Here is a 16,805-nt window from a genome sequence, read left to right on the forward strand (position 1 = left end):
TCTATTGACTAATGAGACACCTTAGCGGGATACTAGTATCTCCCCGTGATCCAATTCAAGACACTTTGCTCTTGTGCATTCTGCGTGAGTTATATCACCACTAACATTTGGAGACCTCACAACTCTTGCCAAGAGCTTTTATAAATCACCAACTCCGACACGTCTCTACGTTTGAGCCCAACAGCCCCGGATGCTATAAAGACCTCCATTGTCTCCACATTTCCTTTCTTGTTGTAGCGTCTGGAGTCAGTTTGGGGAGATGTATGGAAAGACTGACTGTTTGACAAACTAAAGCCTCAAAGAGGACTGTGTTCAGGGAGAATAGAGGAAGGCACCGAACGACATGAGCTACATCTAACGCACTCGCCCGAATTAGCGACAACGATCAACGAATGGAAGCGTCCCATCTGACACATAATTACAATAGTCACTGCAGTTGTCTCTGCCCGGGTTCAACTCCCCCTCAAAAGGAGACAAGATAGTTAACAGCTAGTGTTTGTGTGGCAATCTAGCGAAGACTGCAGTCAGAAGTGATAGAAGAAGGGCTGACCAACCACTAATTACACCAAAAACACCTTGATTTGAGCTCCTCCGTGCATAAAAAGAAAGATCTTTACATTGCTCCTTTTTTGTGGCTTTTCGGTTGAGACCCGGCCATCTGCAATCAATGAAAACATCCTGCCACAAAGTGCATTATTCACAAGCAACCACATCATTTGGAGTCCTCTGAACAACGAATATTTAAGAACGAGGGTGGTGCTATACAACGCACGCTGGTTTTTATTACACCGTATACTGTGGAGTGCAGTAAACAGATGACTCGGTCTGTTTCCTTCAACACACCATCCAACTGATCAGAAGCTGTGAAACGTTTCAACCTCATTTACAGTTGTACAACATTTAGATATGCATTTGACAGATGCTTTTATCCAACAAGATTTACAGTGCATTATATGTTTTATTATTATTTAAGTCGAACCTACAATCTTTGTGATGCTAATGCAATGGTCTACCAACTGAGCTAAAGGGAAAACTTTAATTTACGGGAACTACGGAACATTTTCACTTACTTCATTTGTAAACTAGTAAATTTCATCATAATAAAGGTCAAATTAACACTCACAGTGTTTATATAATCCACACTTTGAGAGTGTGGATTATATATACACTGTGCGTGTCAATTTGACCTTTTTTAACACTGGCGATTTTACTGTGTGGCCATTTTTGTTCTCGATTTTGCTGCGCCCACTCACCAAAATAAAGTTTTGATATATTTACGGTAGGAAATGTACAAATATCTTCACGGAACATGATCTTTATTTAACATCCTAAACATTTTCGGCATAAAAGAAAAATCGACAATTTTGACCGATACAATGTATCGTCAGCTATTGCTACAAATATACCCGTGCTACTTATGACTGGTTTTGTGGTCCAGGGTCACATACAGTATATGAATGATGAATGACAACAGTTAGAAACTGTCCGGGGAATGACCCTATAGATTCCTTAGCTTTTCCCTCTAGCACACTGAAGCAAGACTCACCAGTTTTGTTAGATCTGAGCATTTAAAGATCCATTTGTCACTGGCACAGGCACATTATGCTCCTCAGAGGCAGACACACCCTGAGTAAACGCTTTATAAACGTCCACATCGCTGCCATGAAGGATTTTTTCTCCTGTGTGCATTTAGTTAAGAGGTAACATTAACTTTTCTTTGCTCAGCTTGGCACAATCTTTCACACGCTGAAGTGCTGAGTATGCCATATGCAGACTAACGTCAGTAGGCAGCATTCTTTTGAGTGTCTTTATGTGAATCAAATGGAGGGATGCAGACATAACATACGGATATAATGATGAATGATCTTCCGTGTCAGGTCTATAGATGAGTAATATGATGATACACTGGATTCGCGCCAGTGCAAATACTCTTAGTTACATTCCTTCAACTGCTGTCTTTGCTTTCTTTTTTCAGAGCTCTACGATCTGTTCGCCGTCAATCAAAGTCACGCACAATGCGGTGACATGCTGTTTGCTTTATTTATAATAGGGTTTCATGGCAGTGTTTTCACAGCACCTTTGTGAAAGGCCTTTAGTAAACAGCTGCAGGGCTTTATCAGATAACCTTTCAGTTTGGAGATCACTGGCACGTTGCTGTACAGACAAACATTTTAAACGGATAAGATGTTAAAGGAGGAACCTGCGTGAACAGACTTGCCACGAGGCTGTAGAAAAGTATAGTGTAGTTGAACTGTTGTACAATAGAAAATAACCAGTTCGAAATAAGGTTGTGCAGCAAAGATGCCATGAACAAAAACGGTAGCATTTCAACGTACTGTTTGTGCTACAACCTTCAAGTAATAATCTTTTCTTCAGAAACATTTAAGAGTATTGAGATGCAAGCAATTAAAATGTCTCGGGGTATATTTACAATGTACTTGTTATGACACGTAAAAAGATGCATTCAGTACATACTGTATGGATATATGAACTGCCATTTGCCATGACCATCGGCACATTGTAGGGATGCTTACTGTATATTGCTATACATAGACAGTGCTTCACAAATGATTACACCACCACAATCCAGTGTAAGGTTTGTGCCACAGCTGTCCTAAACTAACAGTATTACCGATTACAAAATCATTCGTATGTTTTTGTAATGGATAATCCACCAGTATTTACAGTATAAGCTCATTGGTCACTGTTGTATGTCTAATTCTAAGATATTATTATAGTTGGTATTCTTGAATTTTCACATTTGGAAAAAGTTAGAAGATATAGTTAAGCACATTATATTTTTTATTTAGATGCCCAATTACAGTCAATAATAACAGAGACTGTGGAAAAGTACATAAAAACAATGCAAGCTGTCATCAAGGAAAAAGGAGGCCATGCAAAACAAAATATGTTTTTTAGGTTATAATGTACGATTAAAGACTATTTGGTTGTTTAAGTTTGTTATTTGTATTAATGACAATAAATTTTTTTGGTTTTTGAGAGATTCCTAAAATATTTGTTGTCTCTTATGACAGTTGTTTTACCTGTATTTTACATTTTGCACTGCATTAAATTGCATTTTAGCATTTACGGAAATGTCTGTAAAATAAAGGAAAATGTACTGGTAATTTTCTTCCGTTTTTTTACAGGATTTTTTTTACATTTTTTTAAAACAAAAAAACTGGCAATTATGTATTATTTTATATTATGAATATTTATAATATAAATTAGAACATGAGAGATTTAGCTTCATTGTTAGTTCTTTTCTGAATGGTTGCTGTCACACAATAGGACACATTTACGGTTTATTTGACAACTACACACATTATTTATAAATGTCTCTTTACATTTAGCTTGAAACAGAGTTAGTGGCATTACACAGAAATTGTTAACTGATTCAAAGAAATAATCGTCTTTGTGATTCTCCGTAAACTTGTGCATGACAGGTGCAAGACAGCGTTATTCCTAGATCTCTCACCTGTCTGCTCTTAAAACGATCAGGTGCAAACTAATTTTAATAATACAAATAGATTACAATAAACAGCAGCACCCCTATTTATAGTATTCAGGTGTTGCCAGATGCTTCAAAACTCTTTTCGATTCCCTCGTAGGCTTCCTTATCTGACAGCTCCCGCTGTCGCTTCGGTCTGCTAGCTGTCTGTAGCCGTGCCACAAAAGCTCGTGTCTGTTACAGTTCAGACAACAAAACCACGCGTCTCTCACTCAAGATATTGAGGTTTCCCCTTCTAGCGATTTGATGCCATTTATAAAGCAGAGAAAGTAGTAGATCAAAGTGCATGAACTTCTCATCTGATATTACATCTAAATACTGGCAGGTTATCGTGCAGATGTGAATTATTTGAGGGAGCTGTGAAACAAAGAAATATTGTTATTGTTTTCTTCAACCAAACCCTCTAAACTCTAATGGGCTCATTTACAGGAATGCTGTGAGGTACAGTACATAGAAGAAAGTTGTTTGTTTCTACATTTATCATAAACATATTCATGTTTTTGCAACTGTTAGAAGTTAAAAGCAATGACACGCAAAAATTTCATGATTTTAACAACCAGTCAAAGTTTGGAGACTATATCTTTTTTCAGTTTTGTATTTCTAATATAACAACGTCTTTAATGTAGACTGTTTAAAATTTAGCCCTAAGCATGACCTCAGCCAACTTCATTGGGTCCTAGAATTTTTTTAAGAAGCATTAAATGACATGGACGTTGTTGCATTTGGCAGATTCGTTAATCCAAAGATGCTGTACTTACAGTGTATTCAAGCTTTACATTTTATCCGTATGTGAATTCACTGGGATTTGAACCCATGGCCTTGGCAGCACCATGCTTTACAGTTGAGCGACATGAGTTTTTAAAAATGCTTCAAAAATAACAATAGTGCAATTTTTGTTTAGTAATCTTCTGGGCAGGGGCGTAGCCAGAACTTTTTTTTTTTAGAGGTGGCCAGGTAAGACCCAGTGATTTTATTAGGGTGACCAAAAAATCCCTACAGACAGAAATTCTTTAACTTCTACTGTTATTTAGACCAATTCTTCATTACACATAGTTTGCTGGTCAAAAACATACACAAAGAACGTAAAGTAAACAATTTATTTGCAATGCTTTCATGTGCTAACATTATTTTTAAATAATTTGCTAGCTATCATTTGCATTAGGTTAGCATTTTTTATAGAAAATAAACATTGCAGTACCCCAACTTAAACTTGTAAAGTTTATGTAATGTAATTAAAATGTAATTAATGAATGAAATCCAGTTAAACAAGACTGATTTTAAGGACCTGATCCTTCTGCTCGCGATGAACTTCAATGGTACACAGACAGTACAATGTCACGAAGCGGTTAGCAGCTGTTCAGCTAATAGCGCTCAGACTGTTTGCGTCAGTGCATCAGCGTATGACATCACATTAACGCGAGAGTAATGTTCTCGCGTTACTTTCAGTGCATACGCTAAATGATCTGCGCAGCACTCCGTATAAACTCCGACACACATCTTAAAACTGCTTCGCACAACAGAGGTGGCCAGATAGGTGGCCATCCATCATTCAGGGGTAGCAGTGGCCACCCACGGCCACCATGTAGCTACGCCCCTGCTTCTGGGGTCTCAATTATAAAACTGTGAGTAGGATCCTTACTAAAAGTATATGTGCGCCCGAAAGCCAAAAATAGCGTACGCCAAAAAACATTCAGACTTACAAAACCGTGCGTACGCACATCTGTAAGCAATATTCGCAATACACACAGTATTAAGTTTAGTTACTTCCGAAGTAACTGTAATTAAATTACAGAAAAAATAAGAGTAATCCCGTACTTTACTTTTTCAAGGGAAAGTAATTTAATTACAGCAACTAATTACTTGGTAACTAGTTACACCCAACACTGCTTATAACATTCCTCTGTTGTCTGATATCGGTTACAAAATGAGACAAAATTAGACCTAAACAATTTCAACAAACATGTTTCCTGTGGCTCAGTGGTTAGAGCATGGCAATAGCAATGCCAAGGTCATGGGTTCGATCCCAGGGGATTGCACATAAAAGCGTCCGCGAAATGTAAATTTTCTAAATCACAACTAATAAGCTCTCCCTGTTATTCATAAACATTTACTCGGTAACTTTTAATCAAAGTCACTGAGTGCAACTGTGACACGTCAGAGGGGAACTGGCCCTCCCGGCTGAGACTGCTTCCTCCCGAGTTTTCTTCTCCATTTATTTATTTAGTTTGGGTTCCTCACCACAGGGCCGTGTTGGCTTGCTCACCGGGAGACTACCGATGTTATATATCAGCTTATTAGCATAAAGGTTTGGTAAATCCCGTTAACATCGTTTTATTAGAATGATCTTGCTTGTTCTATAAAAAACCATGCACTGTACTGTGTTTTACCGTTTCTGTGTTTTTCTTTTCACCTGTAAAGCTGCTTTGGAACAATGCACATTGTGAAAAGCTCTATATACTGTAAATATAATTGAATTAAAATTGAATTGATTGCTTATCAGAACATGAACCTTTCTTGGCTGTTTTAGTCCACCTGAGATGTTTTTTTACATTGTTTGACACATTTTTACGTTCCCATCAAACCCTGAAACAACTGTTGACACAGCACAGCACAGCACACAGGGTTTTTGGTAACTGTAAACAGCTCGCGATATGAGGTACGTGCCATTTAAATTCTGATTCTGATAGCAGTGCTAACTTTTTTTTTTTTTCATTCAATTCTGTGCTGATGCTGCTTTTATATTGCAAGTGTAAAATGTTATATACCAAGAGTTAATAACTGAGTTTAAGATGAAGATAAGGCCAGCGTAGAAAGCCTAATATAAGTTAATATTGTATTAACAGGCATCAGCAGTGTGAAGCTTATGTGAGCACTTATAAAAGGCCATAATGACTCAGCTGTGATCAATGATGAAGTCACATGTGATGTTGATACGCTCTGACATCTGATATCAAACCGAATATCATGCTGTATTAGATGAGACATCTAATTCCACATGGACAGACTTTCTATTTGATTAACTAACAGCATGAGGAAGAGTGTCCTTTCTAGTCAAACAGGAGATGAGGTATTGAACTTAAGTGCCCGAGATGTGCCATATGCCCTGTTTCGAGACATCCAATGTAGTTTAAAAAGACTGATGTTGATTATATTGAACCCTTCCCGGTAAGATACAATTGTAAGGTCTTGTTCTCAAAACACACACACGCTCGGTCTCTGTTTGAGTCTGGCACTGATTCACCAACAGCTGGTGAGGGCAGTTAACAGGCTTTGGCACATGGCTTTTACACCTCAAATGTGCCCTTCATCAATTCAAGGCCCCTGGCTCTTCACTCCGTCAACAAAGATGAAGAACGCAAGGAAAACAAATGAGACAGTGCTACCTCATTGTCCTGGCAGTGTGCCAAGCCAATCCCATCACAGGCATGGCTGGGCATTGCCATGGTGACCGTAACGCTGGTCTGCCAGAAGAGCAGCTGGTCAATGGGAAGCGGTGTAAGCAAACAGACTTACAGAGTCGAGCACTGTGTGTGAATGAACAAAAGACAATCTGCCAATGCCAAAACGAGGATAAAATGACTTTTATTCACTCCTAGTGCTGTTCTGTAAAGACATTTTGGCGCCAAATTAGAGATTCCTGTTTTGCTTTTTTCTTCCTTCTCAGTATGTCAGGCAGCTGTCTGATGTTTAGTCACTTATCTGGCTATTATTCCTGCACCACAAAGACCGCTTACATGTCTTTAATAGAAAGAAACTTCTGTTATTTCTTTATACAGCTAGAATGAGGCAGATGCAAGATCTTGGACAACACCAGATTCTGTATTTCTCTATTCCTCTCGTTTCATTTTGCCCATGGCCGAATCATGAGTGATTTAGCCAAAGATCACAGAAGACATTTATTTGAGATAATAACCTTTGCATGTACAGTAACTATATCCTCCTATGGACCTTTTTCACAAGACTGTGGTGACGCGTTCAACGGTCATCAGCATTGTAAATCCTCAAAAAAAAATAAAAAAAATGCATGTATGTTTATAACACTATACTTGGCATTATATTACCTTTGCAGCAAATTACAAAAAATTTGTTAACGCTAATGCGAGATTGTTTCTTATAACAGCGTCTATGGGAGTCGAGGTAAATTTGACATCATTCTCTCTTTTTTCATTTCATTGAAAGTAGTGAAAACACGATCGTGGAGTTTTTCTTTTGCTATTTGAGCAAATGAGAATGCAAAAAATATATTTGTGGTAGCCTCCCATTCACCGCTATAGACGTTAACCCAACTATGACGACTTCCGCTGCTGAGAAACCCGGAAACGTGAAAAAGGTCCATTAAAATGTGAAGGACATGTTGCAACTCAATCAACATAAGTGCATTAAAAGTAGGTTTTTTTGGGACGGGAAAGTAAAGTACGTTCATTTGGACCAACGTGTTACAGAACTGACCATTGTTAAAGCACATAGTCAATCATTAACCAACACACACACATAAAAAAATCCTTACATTTCAGCTAGCTTCATTCATTATTGAAGTAATGTTTACTGTATGGGTTAATCAGTGAAGCATTACTTATTTCATTCATTAATTCACTATAAGATCACTAAACTTCTCTGTCAGAGAGTGCATAGATCGCCAGCTATTTCAAATTTTCACTTTGAAATAAACCTGTCTGTGCTAATAAAACACTCTTTGTCCACCAGTGTTCCTTCGTATTGTAGCTGAGAGAAGCAGTTTGTGTTGAGTTCCACTCATGATAAAATCCTCTCCCTTAAGGGCTCAAGAGTGCAAGAAAAACTGATTGAGGGTCCAACTTAAAATGGCATCTGAGAGGAAATAAACACACGCACCACTAATCCCTTAAGTGCCCATACGTTTCTAAGATGGAGAAGAAATAAATATATGGCATTGTTGAATGATGGTTATGTGTTTATCAATGAATTGAGCACTCGGTAAACACAAATGTCTGAAAGATGCATCATGTGCCAGATCTGTTCATTTCAACAGAGAGATCACACAGACTCTTCTTTATGGCCTTTGACTAAGTCCCTAAGAAAAAAAAGACTAGCTGCGGGCACGATGAACCCATTGACACCATCACAAGCTACTACACACTACAGATTCAGAATGTCTTCACAGTCCATTAACAGAACATTCCTGATCTTTTCCCATCACAAATCACACTACGACAGCAGGCTATAGGTCATGAAATGATTGAATAACAGTGCTGTTTGAGGGAAAGTACACCATATGTCCACTCAATACATGAAAACAGGGAAATGGTGTCGTTTTGGATTGGTATATTTTTGTACTTCAAAAGTTTGCATCTCTACTATAAAAAAATACATGTCCATGAAGCAGTCATTACAAAAAAGAGCTTTATTTAAGCGTGCTATAGTATACCTATTTAAACCAGTACACGTTTAGTCTAATTTTAATGCGCTTAAATACACCTCAAATGACATCCAAGTATATTTATACCGGTAGTATAAGTATAAGTATACCGGGCCTATACATGTACTCACATTACATTTATTCATTTAGCAGATGCTTATATCCGAAGCGACCAATATTAACATTTTATTACTTAAGTATAATGAAGTCTTCTTGGCTTGTAGTTGTCTTATAAACTTAAAAAGTTCATATAGAAACAATATAATAATACATAATATTTTAGTTCATTATTTATATATTACTCTATTAAGTTTACCTAAAGAAAATGTACAAGTATACTTGCTGTATAAAAATGACTAAAATAGTAGTTTTAGTCTAAGAGTGCATTTCAAATTGTTCATAAACTATGAATTGTACTACAAGTATTAAACCAGTAAACCTACAGTGTTCACTTGTAGTATGGCTGCTGTCCAAACGAAAAACAGTTGTATAGTTGAGTCATACCGTTACACTTAAAGTATACATTTAAAATCTAAAAAGTGGGCCAATTTAAACCCAAGTACTGTATTATTACACTTGAATAGTACACTTAGTATACAACTAGTATACTGATATTAGAATACTCACTACATAACATATACTTAAAATATACTTTTCTATAAATTAACTAAAAGTATACTTGATGCATTCTATTCCTTGTTGTAAGGAAGAATATTCTGAATTACATTTAAAATCACAGCCGCTTTGTTAAAAGAGCGCTTAGAAAATAACTCATCACAAACATTACACAGAAACATAGATTAATGCTGACACCATTTCACTCACTCACACAACACCTAAAATCCTTAATTCACTTAATGTAGTTTTTCTGGCCAAACCATAAATGTTCGAGTGAAAACAACAATTTCTGTATCCGCTCGTTGTGATGTAAGGGATATTGTTTCCAGGTCCCAGTGTTGGGTGTAACTAGTTACTAAGTAATTAGTTACTGTAATTTAATTACTTTTCCCTTGAAAAGTAAAGTAAGGGATTACTCTTATTTTTTCTGTAATTTAATTACAGTTACTTCTGATGTAATTAAACTAAATACTTTGTGTAATATGTGTGTGCAATAGTGGAATTGACATCAAAATTCAAAGTCTAACTTTAAAATCCTTGCTTTAATGTATAATTCTCACATTTGTAATACTTTGGTCAGGTAATAAGAGTACTTGATGTAGTTTAATATTATTTATTTGAATGAATTAAATAAGTCGTTTCATGTCTATCCTTAAATCACTTAACTAATCAAGGCTGATGTAGGATATAGAAAGTAATTAGTAATAAGTAACTAAATATTTTTTGGAGAGAGTAATTTGTACAGTAATCTAATTACACTATTGAATATGCAATTAGTAACTAGTAAATAATTACTTTTTCAGAGTAACTTACCCAACACTGCCGGGTCCAAGCTTGTTTCAAGTGAGGCGACCAGCTAAACAGCCATTTATGAGCACTTTTTATTCACAACACACATTTACATGAAATTATTACTTTTTTTTAATAAACCGCTGTCTGGACATATTTTTTTGATAGTTTTACAGCAAAAATATCAGCATTTTTGTTGTTTGCCTATATGGCATCTGAGCGTTTGGAGCTGGAAACGGTATATGACCTTCCATGGTGGTGTGTGATGTCAGGCTTAAAAAGCGATTGAAAGAAATACAAAAAACAAAGATAACCTGAATCAAAGAAAATCCAAAGTGTGTTAACATCCTCCAGAAACCTCCGCTGTGTGCCCTGTGGTGGAGGATGCTCATCTCAGATCTACAGTGAATGGAGAGATTTTGTCCTCCACTGGTGTCTGTGTACTGATGTTTGATTGGTGACCAGCCATCCCAGATAATCATAGCTTCTGCAAAGAGCCACAGCATACTTACAATACAAGAAAAGAGCTCAAATGCTTCCGTTCTGTTGCATTTGGCATACACTATTCTACGCTATTAGTACACAGGTGACTGCAGATGATGGGTTGAGAACACTAGAGCTATATACTGTAGGAGTAATGGGGGTTTCAGGCTGATCTGACCACAGATTGTATGAAAAAGGAGTGGCGGACAGCACTCACATTTGACTGAAAAATAGTGATCGTTCACATGCAGTTCATTTCATACAATACTACCCTTTGAAAATGTAGGCCTATGCATTAGATGACTGAGAACACAATGCACAGTGTACAGATCATCTTTGGAGACACACAGACTGCGTAAAGCTCTTAAAGGCTTTCCCCACATTAATTGGTGAGAGACTTTTAACAGTAGATGAAAGTGACAGAAAGCATTTAGACTCGTAATGTCTCTTTTATACGTCTTGACATCACATTTCAGGGAATTTCATTTTATGGGACACAAATTGTTTTTTAATACTGGAGGCAATACAGGATTGGGATGAGTCTGGACATGCCTGTGGATAAGTGATGAGCGCAGCATTCTGACAGAGAGATGTGACGTGGGGGTGGGCGCTAATGCTAATCCTGCTATTGTCATTCTACGGCTGGCTGAATGTGCTCAGCAGAAATGTCACCTTAGATATGCATGTGAATCGCTCCTTTATTTTCAGATGCTCACTGTTTATTGAGAGGTAAAGCGACTGTTGTGAAGGGCTGAGTTCAAAGGCTCTCTGGTGCGATTGCTCTGTTGGTGCGGTTTATTTGTGTAGATGTGAACGCTGCCACCCGAACCCTGGGGCGCACCAAACAAGCGGACCGAGACCGCTGAAAAGATGGGTCTCGGCCCACTTTCAAACGAACTCTGGCGCGGTTTGATTGAAATATGAATGCAACACGGACCAAAGACATCGAACCGAACCAAAAACAGGAAGTGATAACAATATACGAGCTGAAAATCAAGTGATATTTGGTAATATAAAAGGAGTGTTTATTAGATCTGTGCTCGCGCATGTAGCGGAGGAATTCTATGGACTGCTTTAAACACTTCATGAGGTCTTCACGAGTTAACGCCTTGCTAAAAATACCCTCATATGCGCAGGCATACACTGAGCATGTATAACCCGGCACACAGCATTGTTTTGGATGTCCGGTAAGTTCAGTTTTAAAATATAAATCATAAAAGCTGTTCAATCACGTTGCGGCTGTTAGGTTCGATATATTTAGGTTCGCTGTTAAAATGCCAGTCTGAACGCTTCGCGAACCAGGACTACATTTATTTTATTTTTTGGGTCCGGACCAAAACAACCAAAAGAACCCAACTCGAAATATATCTAAGTTATGTTGAACACGCAAAGAAAATAAAAACGAAAGTGTTGTTTTTAGGACACTGCTTTCATCAATCTATACGCTAGTATTCTCTTTAAAAGGACCAGTGTGTTTTTTTTTGGAGGATCTATTGAAACGCAATTGTATCTCTTAATGTGTCCGCTTAAAATTCACTTGGCAAAAGGAGCAAAAACAACATAATTTCTCTTTATTTGTGTGATGTTTTTTTGTGGTGTCCCCTTCGGAGGGCGATACATCCCTGTTGGAACGTACTGATAATATACATAACTATGTCTTCAGAGGTGTATAAAGACCTTACATAATGAAGCATTATGTTTTTACTACTTTAGAATTAGATATTTTTATCTACATACACTGCAGGTCCTCTTGCATGGTATTTGCCATGTTGTTTCTACAGTAGCCCTAAACGGAAAAACTGCTGAGCGCGTTTCGGAAATACGTTATCTCCTTCGGCAAAGAAGCGAAAACGCGACAACATCTTGTGTCCTGTGTCAGCCACCGTAGTACTTTGAAAGGGAGGGGTGGAGTGAGCCGTTAGTTGCAATTCGCAACCTCACCTCTAGATGCTGCTAAATGTCATACACTGGACCTTTAACAAAATGTAGTTTTCCTTTTTTGGGAAACAGAGTAAAAGTATTGATGACTCATGTTGCACTGCACAGATTCATGCCCAATCAGATGCAAGCTAGTTTGAGTGTGTCCCTCCCCCAATACAACATGTAACTGAGCAAATCATTGTTCATGACTGTAACATAATTCTTTTAAAAAATGAACAGGGCAGAACCATTTAATATATCCAACTCAAATGTCCTGTTTCAAAAGGATATAACATGAACAAAAGAGTCGTGAATCATTTCTACTCAGTACATCACTTTAGGTCTAATGAATAAATGCACATTGCATGTGCTGTCTGAGTTATACAGGAAACAATTCAACCTTGGCCACAGTCTCATTGTAACTAAATTGTCCATCAAGGCCGGTATGAAGCAACAGTATCCTTCAAGGTTAAATTCAAGGCAACTCGGTTCAACAGCCATGAAAGAAACCCTAAAGAAAATGTAGCGTCACTATGCAAATGCGTGTAATAAGTTTGTAATGTAACAACATTATTTAAAAGGGACAGTGCACCAAATTCTGTCATCATTTATTCACCCCCATTTCATTCAAAACCTGACTTTCTGTAGAACACAAAAGAAGATATTTTGAGAAATGTCCAACGGGGGGATCAATGTTGAACATTCTTTAAAATATCTTCTTGTGTGTTCTGCAGAAGAAAGTAAGCCATACAGGTCTGAAATGACTTGAGGGTGAGTAAATGCCAGAAGAATTTTCATTTTAGGGCGTACTATCCCCTCTCAGTACATTTAAAATTTATCGCATATAGAAAATAGTTATTTAAGGCAGTTTCACAGGGTGCAACAGGGAGAGTCATTATTGTCTTTGCTTTACACATTTCTCTGGGCAAGAAAAGTACTTTCTCCCTTCTAACCAAATTGGCTGTTTTTAATTCAAAGCATACCCGTTTCCCGGTCATATATCGTCTAGCTGTAGAGCTGCTATGTTTTCTTTCCACTGCAGGGTTATATAATGCTAGCGAGGGCCTCTGGGCTTTGGCTGATGTCCAGTCCCACACAAGCCTCTCTGTGCTGCTTTCTTCTGGCTCCCTCCAGCTGCCTTTATCACCCAGCAGCTGACTCCCTCACATGCCTCTCTGCTCCTAATGAGGGTCTTTGGGCAAGGATTGTAGCCCTTTCTTGTTTTCCTTCATCTGTAGCCTCTCTCTCTCTCTATCCAACTGCCCTCGAGCCATTTGTTATCCCTCTCTTGGCCGCAAGACAGGACGAGTCCAGCTGACGCGCACCTGCTTAGTGGCCGCGGACTGGACAGCTTTAGAAACGGAGAATTAACGTCTTTCTAAACGGATGAAACCTCGATCCAAATGGAAATAGAGGGCTTTTGATGGCTAGCGAACAACAGCTTTTTATCAGCTGAACTGTGTTGAGCGGTCCAAGTAAAGGCTGTTTATAGGATGCTGAGAGCCCATGTGCAGCACAGATCGTTCTTTTCATTCCACAAACTGTTGATCTTTGAAGAAAGATGTTGGAATATTCAGATATTTTGGTCTGCGTTTTGTGTACTGCTCAGTTTCACATAACCTTGATTTCTTCAGTTCTTCATAACCACAAATACTTCATGTAAACCAAATGTGCAGTGAATTGGCATAGAACACTAATTTGCGTCAGACGCTGATGTTAATAGGCAGTTACACCAATTTTATCCAAAGGGATATAATTAAAACCTGACTTGCACAAGTGTTGAAATATCGAAGGGAACGTTATACTGGTACTAGACCCAAAGTCAAAAGCCATGAGAAGAGATCATATCGTGCCGAATTGAAATTGTATTATGAATAATCTTTTAAACAATCTTTTCTGTGCACAGCAACGTTTTATATTTATTATGCACAAAAATATTCGGCAATATTTCTGCAAAAAAATGCTGAAAATGCACACGGAGCACTCATATTATTGCTAAAGAGAGAGACTAACTTTTGTTCATTCTGGATGATTCCTCTGAAGTCAAGTATCCTTTCCTTCATCACAGCAGGATCTTTGAATGACGTAAGTCTAACCGCGTTCAACAATGTTGCAACATTATTTTATTAGATTTACCATGCATGGGAGATTTATGCAGAAAATGTCAAAAGGATCAATGGTTACACCCTTCCTAGATATTTTGCATGAATAAATGCCAAAGTATGCTGCAACATTCACAAACTGTCTCAAAGTATCAATGAATTAGAAAAAATGAATTAGAAAAATAATTCATAATACAGCAAATGTTAATATCATAAAACGATATCACCCCAAAATAACGAAACACAGCCAATAAAAAAAACGGACCTAAACTCCATGTTTGAAATAAAATGAGAGAAATAGTCAAGCTTTAGAAACTCGCAAATGCATTTCAAAATGTTTAATGAATTCTAACGCTTTGGTTTATGTCTTTATAATTTACCTGTGAGAGAAGCGCTGGTATTTTTAGTGTTCCAGAGAGACTTCAGATCTCACACGCATCAAACGAGCATCACACAGTATTTATTTAGAGAAATACCTAGTGGCAGACGCAAGAAGTACAGAGACATCACAAGTGACTTTGATGAAGCTAATACTCCATACCGCGCTACACTGGCACAGATACGCTATTTTAGGCAACACAAATAAAGAGCAGGTCAACTGCGGGTGCGTGGAGGGACCTGTCAGCTCGGAAAGACAATTGGGTTTGATGGAAGAACTGGTCCCAGCTGGGTGCAGGAATACCGGAGAGATGAGGAGATAGGCAGAGATGGGGAGGTTGGTAGGGGAAAGAAAAGCGAGATAGGCAGAGTGCGAGAGCCGTACGGGGGAGGAAGAGGGTTCTGGTTTGAGGATCAGCAGGAAACAGCTGAGGCAGAAGGTACAGTGATCCATCACATGCTAACTGGCTCAGGTGCTCCACATCCTGCTGGACATGTTAGATAAATGATGGGCTCTTGGGGCTAAAGGCGCTTAGAAACCAGAGTCCGTGTCCTTACAGCTTTATACCACCATGTGCAGAGGCTTTGTTGACCGCTCAAATATTTTGGGAGTAACAAGGGAAATGTTAAGGATGAAATCACTGTACTTTTAAATGAGCTGGTCTGCGCATAATTCAAAGGGCTAGAACAAATACATGACCTTGAGGATGGTGAACCAGTTTGACTGTCTGTACTCAAACAGAAGGGCTAATAAATCCTCCTTACCAATCTCATGGGGATGAAAGAGCCCCATCTGACAACAGTCACTTCCTTCTGTAAAAAATAAAAATGGACCTACTGTACTTTTGTTGTCATCGTCTAATATACGTGCAGTGTTTGGTCTGGAGTTTGATACAGCCATTGATCACTTTTCTGCCTCAAAAAGAGTTATCGGTGAATATGACCACTGCTTTAATGTTAATATCAGTACTCCGCCTATAGAAGCCTCAGAGGACCAATACTCTGCTAAACAAAGATACATAGAAAGGTGAACACCGCAGAGCATTAGTATTGAAGGCTTTTTAAAACCTGTGTAAAGTTCTTTGTTCGGTTGAACAAAGATGTTTGGAAGAATGTTAGCAACTGACAGTTCTGGGGCACCATTGACTACCATAGAAGGGAAAAAATGGTATCTTTTTGTTCTGTTAAACACGAAATAAGATATTTTGAGGAATGTAGGAAAGCAAAAGGTTTTGAGGCACCTTTGACTACCATTGTTTTTTTACTATGGTAGTCAATGGTGCCCCACAACTGTCAGTTGCTAACATTCTTCCAAATATCTTTCTTTGCGTTTAACAGAACAAAGAAATGTATACACGTTTGGAACAACTAGAGGGGGAGTAATTCATGACAGAATTTTCATTTTTGGGTGGAGTATCCCTTTAATACTATGATCATGTCGTAGGTCACCTGGGGGCAGTTGCTCGGCCGCTAAGTTGTCTTAACAATGTGTCTCACTGACTAGCAGTTAGTTAGGACTAATCGGTCTTACTTTTCAGATTTCAATTAGACCAATCTACCTTTTATGTAACTGACTTAAAGAAGTTATGTCCAGTCTTGAAGAAAAAAT

The sequence above is a fragment of the Triplophysa rosa genome, linkage group LG5 (genome assembly GCF_024868665.1).
Source record: "Triplophysa rosa linkage group LG5, Trosa_1v2, whole genome shotgun sequence".
Taxonomy (NCBI): domain Eukaryota; kingdom Metazoa; phylum Chordata; class Actinopteri; order Cypriniformes; family Nemacheilidae; genus Triplophysa; species Triplophysa rosa.